The 8,637-nt window shown below is 43.2% G+C and overlaps 1 non-coding gene across 1 annotated transcript; it reads right to left on the bottom strand.

Annotated features, from left to right (window-relative positions):
• Nucleotides 1-6,842: 6,842 nt before the first annotated feature.
• Nucleotides 6,843-6,914, bottom strand: TRNAC-GCA (transfer RNA cysteine (anticodon GCA)). Its single transcript has one exon. It is a non-coding gene; the product is annotated as a tRNA-Cys (tRNA).
• Between the last annotated feature and the right edge of the window lie 1,723 nt (nt 6,915-8,637).

Here is an 8,637-nt window from a genome sequence, read left to right as displayed (position 1 = left end):
AAATAGGAAACATTACAATCAACATATTTTTGCCAATGAGGAATAAGTTAGCTTATTACTGTAGAGTAAAATCCATGCTTTGGGATTTGACAAACTCCTGGACAGCATTTTCTGCATCCTGCTGGTCGTGAAAGTGTTTTCCCTGCAAAAAGTTGTCGAGATGCTTGAAGAAGAGGTAGTCGGTTGGCTAGAGGTCAGGTGAATATGGCAGATGAGACAAAACTTAGTAGCCCAATTCGTTCAAACTTTTGAAGCAGTTGTGTGATATGCAATTGGGCATTGTTGTGGAGAAGAACTGGGCCCTTTCTGTTGACCAATGCCGGCTGCAGGCATTGCAGTTTTTGGCTCATCTCATCAATTTGCTGAGCATTCTTCTCAGATGTACTGGATTCAGAAAGCTGAGTGGATCAGACAGGTAGCAGACCACCAAGCAATGACCATAACCTTTTTTTTTTTGGTGCAAGTTTGGCTTTGGGAAGTGCTTTGGAGCTTCTCAGTCCAACCCCTAAACTGGTTGTATAGTATTCACTTTTCGTCACATGTTACGATCTGATTGAGAAATGGTTCACTGTTGTTCTAAGAATAAGAGAAGATGACACTTCAAAACGACGTTTTTTAAAATTTTCAGTCAGCTCATGAGGCACCCACTGTTAGAAAGAAATCGTCTTCTGGAAGAAAATAAGGTTTACCCGTTTGTGGAGAAGAAAATAATTTATTCTCAATCTAGCAAGAAGGGGCGCACAAGCAGAAAACGTGGCTGGCGCGCCGAACAAAGAAAAATGACACAATTTATACCTCTAAGCCCAGCACGCAAGCCCTTCCTCTGTTTCTCCAAAGATTAGATACTTCAGAAGTTACAGCCTATCCGAGAAGATTTAAGTTTCCTGCGCAAAAGTCTGTGATTAACCGCTTCCCCCATCACATTCCAACCATTAGTTTTTATCTGCTCCCCTTTGCCAAATAAGGAATGGAATTTAGTGCTGAATTGGTATTGACTTCGCTCTTTCTTGGGCATCTTTTTACTGCCTAAAGGACGGGCTTAAGCTGGTTTTATTTTTTCCTGCTTAACCCGGGAGTGGGAAACTGAGGCAGTAGGCTGCCAGGTTACATTAATCAATATTTTCTTCCTTTATGTGAAAACTAAACTAATCTTCATTTCTTACACCCACTTATCAAGCTTTACCACCTTTCCAATTTGTTTCAAATGCCGAATAACCGTAGAATGGTCAATGGTGAGTTCTTCAGCAACTTCTCTTGTAGTTTAAGAGGATCAGCTTCTGTGATTGTTCCCAATTGGTTGTTGTCAACTTCTGATGGCTGCCACCACGCTCCTCATCTTCAAGGTGCTCGTCTCCTTTGTAAAACTTCTCGAACCACCACTGCACTGTACATTTGTTAGTAGTTCCTGGGCCAAATGCGTTGTCGATGTTGTGAGTTGTCTCCTCTGCTTTATGACCCATTTTGAACTCAAATAAGAAAATCCCTCAAACTTGCTTTTTGTCTAACATCATTTCCATAGTCTAAAATAAATATAAAATAAACAGCAAGTAAAGAGCCATTAGCAAAAAAGCATAAAGCAAGAAATGCACATTAAAATGATGTATAACATTACCACATTTATTTAAGAATGTATGCCAATATCGGATGGCAAATTTCAGCAAGGCAAAACTGCAATTACTTTTGCACCAAACTAATTACTAGAAAGGCATCTATATAATAATGCTAATTTTCAGTTACAGTTTCTAGTAAGTTTTCACCTTAAAGTAAATTGAGCATTTTTGTTTATTAACTGCACAACTAAAACTATTTTATTAGTAACAATGTTGCTAAGTTTTTTCTGCTTCTCCCGTTGAACTAATTCCATGTGATTTTTAAAAATACATCAAGTCCAATTGCAAGATGATATTCACATTTAAAGACTCATTTTTAGGTTACTTTTTACCGTTACCAATTTGTAGCAAGTGAACCCCAAATCTGATTTACGAGTTTCTAGGCACGAGCAGACTGACAAAGTTAAAGCAAGCACAGATTAGAACAGAAGATAGGATTTTACACACTTAGTTTAGGGAAAGACATGACTTTAGAATTACCTTCACACAAAGCTCCCAGTGTCTGTCCATAGCATAAACCTCACATAGGATCCTTCAGCTTTGTTCCTCCAGAAAAATCCCCGAGCAGCTACTCAGTATGGAGCTGAGGGATCCAGAGAAACCCTGCCCTAAAAGACACGAATTGGGACTGCTCTCGGGGCTCCATCCCATTAGCTACCTTGTGCATGGTGTAAAGCCCGCTGAGGCTTTTTCGTTGGAAGGATTGGAGTGTTGGAAGGGACTATATAGGGAGCTAAGAATATCCAGGAACCTTTTTTTTTTTCAATAGATGTAAAAAAAAATTTTTTAAAGATACATAGATCATAGAAAATATTACATTAAAAAATATAAGAGGATCCCATATACCCCCACTCCTCCCACATCACCAAATTTTTTCATCAGTATGGCACATTCATTGCACTTGATGAATACATTTTGGAGCACTGCTAGTTAGAGGCAGAATTGGCATCACCAGGAATCCTTTAAATCATGGCTTGGAGGCAGGGGAGAGGTTTAGCAAATGGCCTAGATCTTGATTCCCCATTCACTCCCCTTATTAGGCACAATCGAAGCTAGAGAGGTCTGGAGTGGCAGTTCAGGACTGAATAAGTGGCTCCCATGTTAATTAAGAAATTAAGGATCTTACCTGCCATCTCAAGGGTCACCCGAGGCTCCTGGTTAATGGCTATGCACGGCTTCAGGTCTGTCTGTCCTCCCCTGGGGCAAGGCCCTGGTAGTCCGGGTGGTGAGCTTGGGGCCTGCTGACGTGGAGCCTGGGTTCGGGTAGCCCTGAGGTGACACTGCCTTTAAGGGCAGCAGCTAAATGGGGAGCCAGTCCCAGACCCTGCTCCCACCGCTTCTCACCTTCTCCGTCTTGGCAGCATAGTCGCAATGGTTGAAAACTGAAAAAACTATTTCTAAAAGGGAGTTAATGGAAGTTTGGGGAGCCAGGGAAAGTTTCTGCAGCTTTCTATGGATATCAGAGGTGGACTGGCTAAAAAAGTGAGTTCCTAGGACAATCTGTCCTTCTCTAGAGTTAGGATACATCAGAAGGTATTTTTATTGCCTCTACCAGCTTTCCTTGAAATAAGGCTGGGTTTTTGTCCTTCGGCTGAGTAAATTTCAATTGACCAGTTCGGCAGTGCATTTCCTCATCTCTTTAAGGCAGGGGTTCTTAACTTTTTTTGTTCCACAGACCCCTTTGCCAGTCAGGAGAAGACCACAGTCCCCTGACTAAGTCCACACTATACTGTGTATTATTTACTAACTATATCATACCCACACCAATACGTCCCCATAAGAAAAATGTTTTTATTTATTTTTTAACAATCATTTAAATATATTTTTGTTTATTCATTAAATACTTTTGCATGATATCTTTGAACCAGGGAGGTTTTTTTCCAATTAATCTTCAAAGAAGCTTTAGGTTATGGAAAGTCATACAGAAAATAAAGGAGATTCTCATATACCCAAGGCCTTCCCCCTTTTCCATGCTCCCCTATTAATAACATTTTACATGTGGATGGTACATTGTTGTACAAGTATTGAGGCATTGCTACTAATCACAGTAAATGATTTACATTATGGTTTACAATTTGCATTGTACAGTTTTATACATGTTTTCCCCACTCTAATCCATATTTCATTCCTCCGTCCTGAGGAACCAGGGATGGCAATGCCCACTCCACCTCTAAATTGAGAGGGGGCTTAGATCCCACAGGGCTGATGGATGGGATTCTCCTGCTTGCAATTATAGACTCTCTCAGTTCCCTGGTGTGGTAGTTGACCATCTCTACCTCCTTGTTAGCTGACCTGGGTAAGTCCAATGAACTGGAGAGTAGGTGCTGCAATGCTGCTGAGGCTTAGGGCCCAGCTGGCACATGAACAGTCCAGAGATTCAAGTCTCCTGAGCATACACTAACCCCTGCACCAGTCACAGGTTCAGTAAAAGTGACAGAAAAATTATGTATAGAGAGGTCACATCTTTTGGCCTACTCTTGCAGAGGCCTCAGAAAGTGGCCATGAGAGAGGGCTCATTCTATGCTCACTGCCATGGACCAAGTTTTGCAGTTAAACTGGACATTAAGAAGCAATTAAGAATCAGAGACTGATCTGCGGCTTACAGACAAACAGCCTCAAGGGCCCCAGAGGTCATGGATTAACAGGACTCACAGGGCCTCCTGGGGGCTTAGTAATGTACAAACCTCCAGGCACAGCCCAGGGAGAGTCTCTGGGGCCTCACTAATAAAACAAAACAGGGCGCAGACAGGCTTTAACTTAAAAGCCTACACTTACCAGTCTTTGTGAGGTGTCAGGGGGCGCCACTTGCCTCTGTCTCCTGCCTGGCTCACCAAGTATGTTAGCAGAATGCTCTGGGTTTCTAGATTCTTGGCCTTGTAATATGAAAGAATTTAAGGACACACCATAGGGTAGGCAAGGGACTAAAGAGTTTATTAAGAAACGAGGGAAGTGGATGTAGCTCAACAAATAGAGCACCTACCTACCATTTAGGAGGTCCAAAGGTTCAGTATCTAGGGCCTCCTGGCTCGTGTGGTGAGCTGGCCCACGCACAGTGTTGCTGCATGCAAGGAGTGCTGGCCCACACAGGGATATCCCCATGTAAGGTTGCCCCCTGCGCAAAGAGTGGCCCCTGCACAATGTGCAATGAGACCCACCCTGCACGAAACCGCAGCCTGCCCAGGAGTGGTGCCACACACAGAGAGCTGACAAAGCAAGATGACGCAACAAAAAGAGATACAGCTCCCCAGTGCCGCCTGATGAGAATACAAGCAGACACAGAAGAACACACAGTGAATGGACACAAGAGAGCAAACAATGGGGGGGGGGGGGGATAAATCAATCAATCTTTTTTAAAAAAAAAAGAAACAAGAAAGGGTAAGTACACAATCTGAGATATGGATTGCGGCATGCTACAGGATAAGTCACGCATGGGGCCCCAATTAAGCTCGTTTAAGACCTTTCTTCCTTCCCCTTCCTAATGTTGGGGAGGGGCCCCAGGTGTTTGCTGTTCTGATTGGTTGCCTTACGCTCCCTGTCTGTTAGCTCTCAGGGGCCAGTGAGGGGGCCTTTTGTTTGGAGGTATCCAGGGCTTCCCCTTGACCCCAGAAAGAGTTCCAAATGGGACCTTGTGGCTAGGGTGTAGGCAGGGTCTTTCTGACTTTGTTCTTAGTAGAAGGGCGTTCCGGGTGGGATCTCAAGCCATGTTCTCTGCCATCAGGTCCCAGCTGTGGCAGGATGTCTTCTCTCATCTTCCCTCATTCCCTATACTAACCTGCCTCAGTTGGTTTGTTTTTTGTTTTTTAGTATAATAATTATTGTGATGGTTAGGCTATTAGATCAACTCAGTCAGGTAATTGTGCCCAGTTGCTTGGTCAAGCAAGCACTGGGCTAACTGTAATACAAGGCATTGATGGACTTTAGTTACCATTGACTTTACTGCAGTGGTAAATCATAGATAGCTGGTTAAATTACATCAGTCAGAGAGATTGCCATCAGCAGTGAGTAATGCTTAACCCAATCGGTTGAATCCCTTAAAAGGGGAAGTGATTCCAGCATTGAGAGAGAATTTCTCAGCTTGTCTTTGGACAGCCAGCATCTCCTAGAACTCATCAAGAATCTTCATTGGACTTTCACTGGAGGTCCTGGTTGCAGCCTGCCTGTGGAACCTGGACTTGTGCATCCGCATGGCTGCGTGAGAGACTCTGATAAATCTCTTGCTATCAACAGATACCCCTTGCTGTTTCTGTTACCCTAGAGAACCCCGACTAACACACTGGAATAATGAAAATGCTCTAAAAATGATTGAAGTTATGAACACACAACTATGTGGTTATACCTAATGCCATTGATCGTATACCTTGGATGGATTTATGCTTTATTAATGTGTTGATAAAATCAATTTGTAAAAAAAAAAATTAAAAGATGAACAGGAAGGGACTCCAGCTTACTTCAAGACAATCTTTTTATGGTTATGGATGAAAATTGAGGTTGAGAGAGGCAAGAGGTTAAGTGATCTGGGCTTTTGCAGCTGTGCTGTATGAAAGAAGCAATGTCCCTGGGATATCTTGGGTGGGAAGGAGTTGGGTGACAAAATATTTTGAGATGTTTACCCCTGAATTGAGGCTCTCCTGGAGGTTGGTCAGGTCACTGCTCAACCTGTGGGAAGCTGGGCTTGCTATCTTCCCTTCCTCCCTGAGTCTGTCCACACTCCACAGCAACGAGCTCAGCTTCTGCCTCAATGGTCCACTACCCCTATTTGTCGCACATAGGTCAGATATTTAGCTGGACACAATTACACCTATGGATACAATATTGCTATACTTCCACACTGATGTCCTTATCCACAGTATTGGAAAAGGGAAAGAGAAGCTTGCTGGAGCAGTGGGAATAGTGTACCTCCAGACGGAAGTAGATTGTTGAAAAGGAATAATCCTCAGCCAAACTCAGCTCATTACATCATTATTGCAATAATCTAGACTCTCTTTTTTCTATCTTACCCTACTCCAAGCCAAACATTACAGTGACAAACAAGACTTTGTTTTGTTTCAAGTTTCATTCTGATCACATCTCTCCCTCTAGTGGACAGCTGTTGATTCTCTTTACCCTGAATCCACTTTTTCAACTCCTTAAGAATATCTCATTGTTTCTTATCATCTTTTCTCGCAAATTACTCTTATAAAGGGCAAAATCTAGGATCAGTTCTAAGAGTAAAAGAAAAGAAAGAGAACAACCAGGGGGCACCTGGATTTGAACCAGGGACCTCTTGATCTGCAGTCAAATGCTCTACCACTGAGCTATACCCCCTTTTATATAGCAGCTCCTTACCAGGAGATTTCACTTTTAGAGTTGTGTTGTACTAGCACTGGTGGACAATGGTGGAAATTAAATTTTGGCTCATATAAAATAAAAGAAGGAATTTATAGGGGAACAATAAAAATGAAAAAAAAAAAAAAGTTGGCTTCTAGGGACTCAAAAACCATCATGGGGAAGTGGATGTGACTCAAGTGATGGGGCTTCTGCCTACCATATGGCGGAAATTGGGTTTGATCCCGGGGGCCTCCTGGTGAAAAGGTAGAAGAGAAAGCACGCCTGTGTGGCAAGCCAGTGCCCACGCAAGTGCCAGAGCAACAAGGCAGTGCTCATGCAAGTGAGTCACACAGCAAGATGATGATGCAACAAAAGAGAGAAGTGGAGAGTCAAGGTGAAGCACAGCAGAAACCAGGAACTGTGGTGGTGCAGCTGATACGGAACTGCTCTCCACATCAGAGGTCCCCAGGATCAAATCCCAGTGAATCCTAGAGAAGGGAAAGATGAGAAAAGACAAAAAAGAGAGAAATAGATACAGAGGCTCACACAGAAAATGGACACAGACAGCAAAAACAGCAGCAGCAGGGTGGGTGAAGGGGCAGAAATAAGTAAATAAACAAGTATTTTAAAAAAAAAAAAAAGCCAGTAGGATTCCCTTCCTCCAATTTTCTTCTCTGGTTCTCTCTTTTTTTCCTTTTTTAGGCTGGAAAGCAGGTGCTCAACCACTGAGCTACAGCTGATCCCCAATGACAGTTGGCTTTTTCATTTGTTTTTAGGAGGTACTGGGGGATAAAACCAGGGCCTCCTATATAGGAAGCAGGCACTCAACCACTTGAGCTGCAGCCACTCCCCTGCGGTTCTCTCCTAAATCACCTTCTCTAAAACCAGCTTCTCCATGCAGATGAAACTGTGTCTCCAACATTCTCTAGGTTCACATCTTCACACTTTGGTCATCAGAGAAAAAAATGCTTGCGTCTGGAAAGTCCTAAGGAAGGACTTTAATAGCTCTGACTTGGGACCTGTGTCCATCCATGACCAACCACTTTGGCCAGAGGATAGGGTCCCTTCTTGGTTACCACAATTAACTAAAAACAGTGTTCAAGAAATGTCTCTGCCCCCACCTTCAGTGGAGTTGCTTCTCCCTCTCATAATACAGGTCTATATGGTATGGGGAGGAGAGACTGTTCCCCAAACAAAGTCAGCAGTAGCCAAAGGAGGCCACTGCTATAACCCTGGTGCTGTTCCCCAAACAAAGTCAGCAGTAGCCAAAGGAGGCCACTGCTATAACCCTGGTGCCTCCCTAATTTGAGTCTACTATGTACAGGAAGATTAGCAACTTGTGCTTCTGTTACACAGGGCCACCTGAAGCCACACACTTGTATTCATCATTATCATTCATTCACCCAATAAGCACATGTTAGGTGCCTATTGTGTGCCTAACCCTAACAACCTACTTGTCCTGGCCTTGGGGCATAACAGTCTAGCAGAAATGCCTGACATGGTAACAAAGAACATGGTGTAAACTAGATGCTGTGGGAACACAGAAGTGGGGGGCTTTGGCGACATATTCCCTAGGTAACACTTGAAATATGTTTTACACTTTGAGGAGTTTACTTAATGAACAAGGGAGGTGGGAAAAGGAATTCCAGGTGAAAATGACAGCGTGATAAAAGGCATCAAATGGAATTCTTGACAAGACCAAGTTCAAGGATGATCGTTG

The sequence above is a fragment of the Dasypus novemcinctus genome, chromosome 5 (genome assembly GCF_030445035.2).
Source record: "Dasypus novemcinctus isolate mDasNov1 chromosome 5, mDasNov1.1.hap2, whole genome shotgun sequence".
Classification (NCBI taxonomy): Eukaryota; Metazoa; Chordata; class Mammalia; order Cingulata; family Dasypodidae; genus Dasypus; species Dasypus novemcinctus.
The sequence above is the reverse complement of the archived record's forward strand: the minus strand, read 5'-3'. Positions and strand labels throughout refer to the sequence as shown.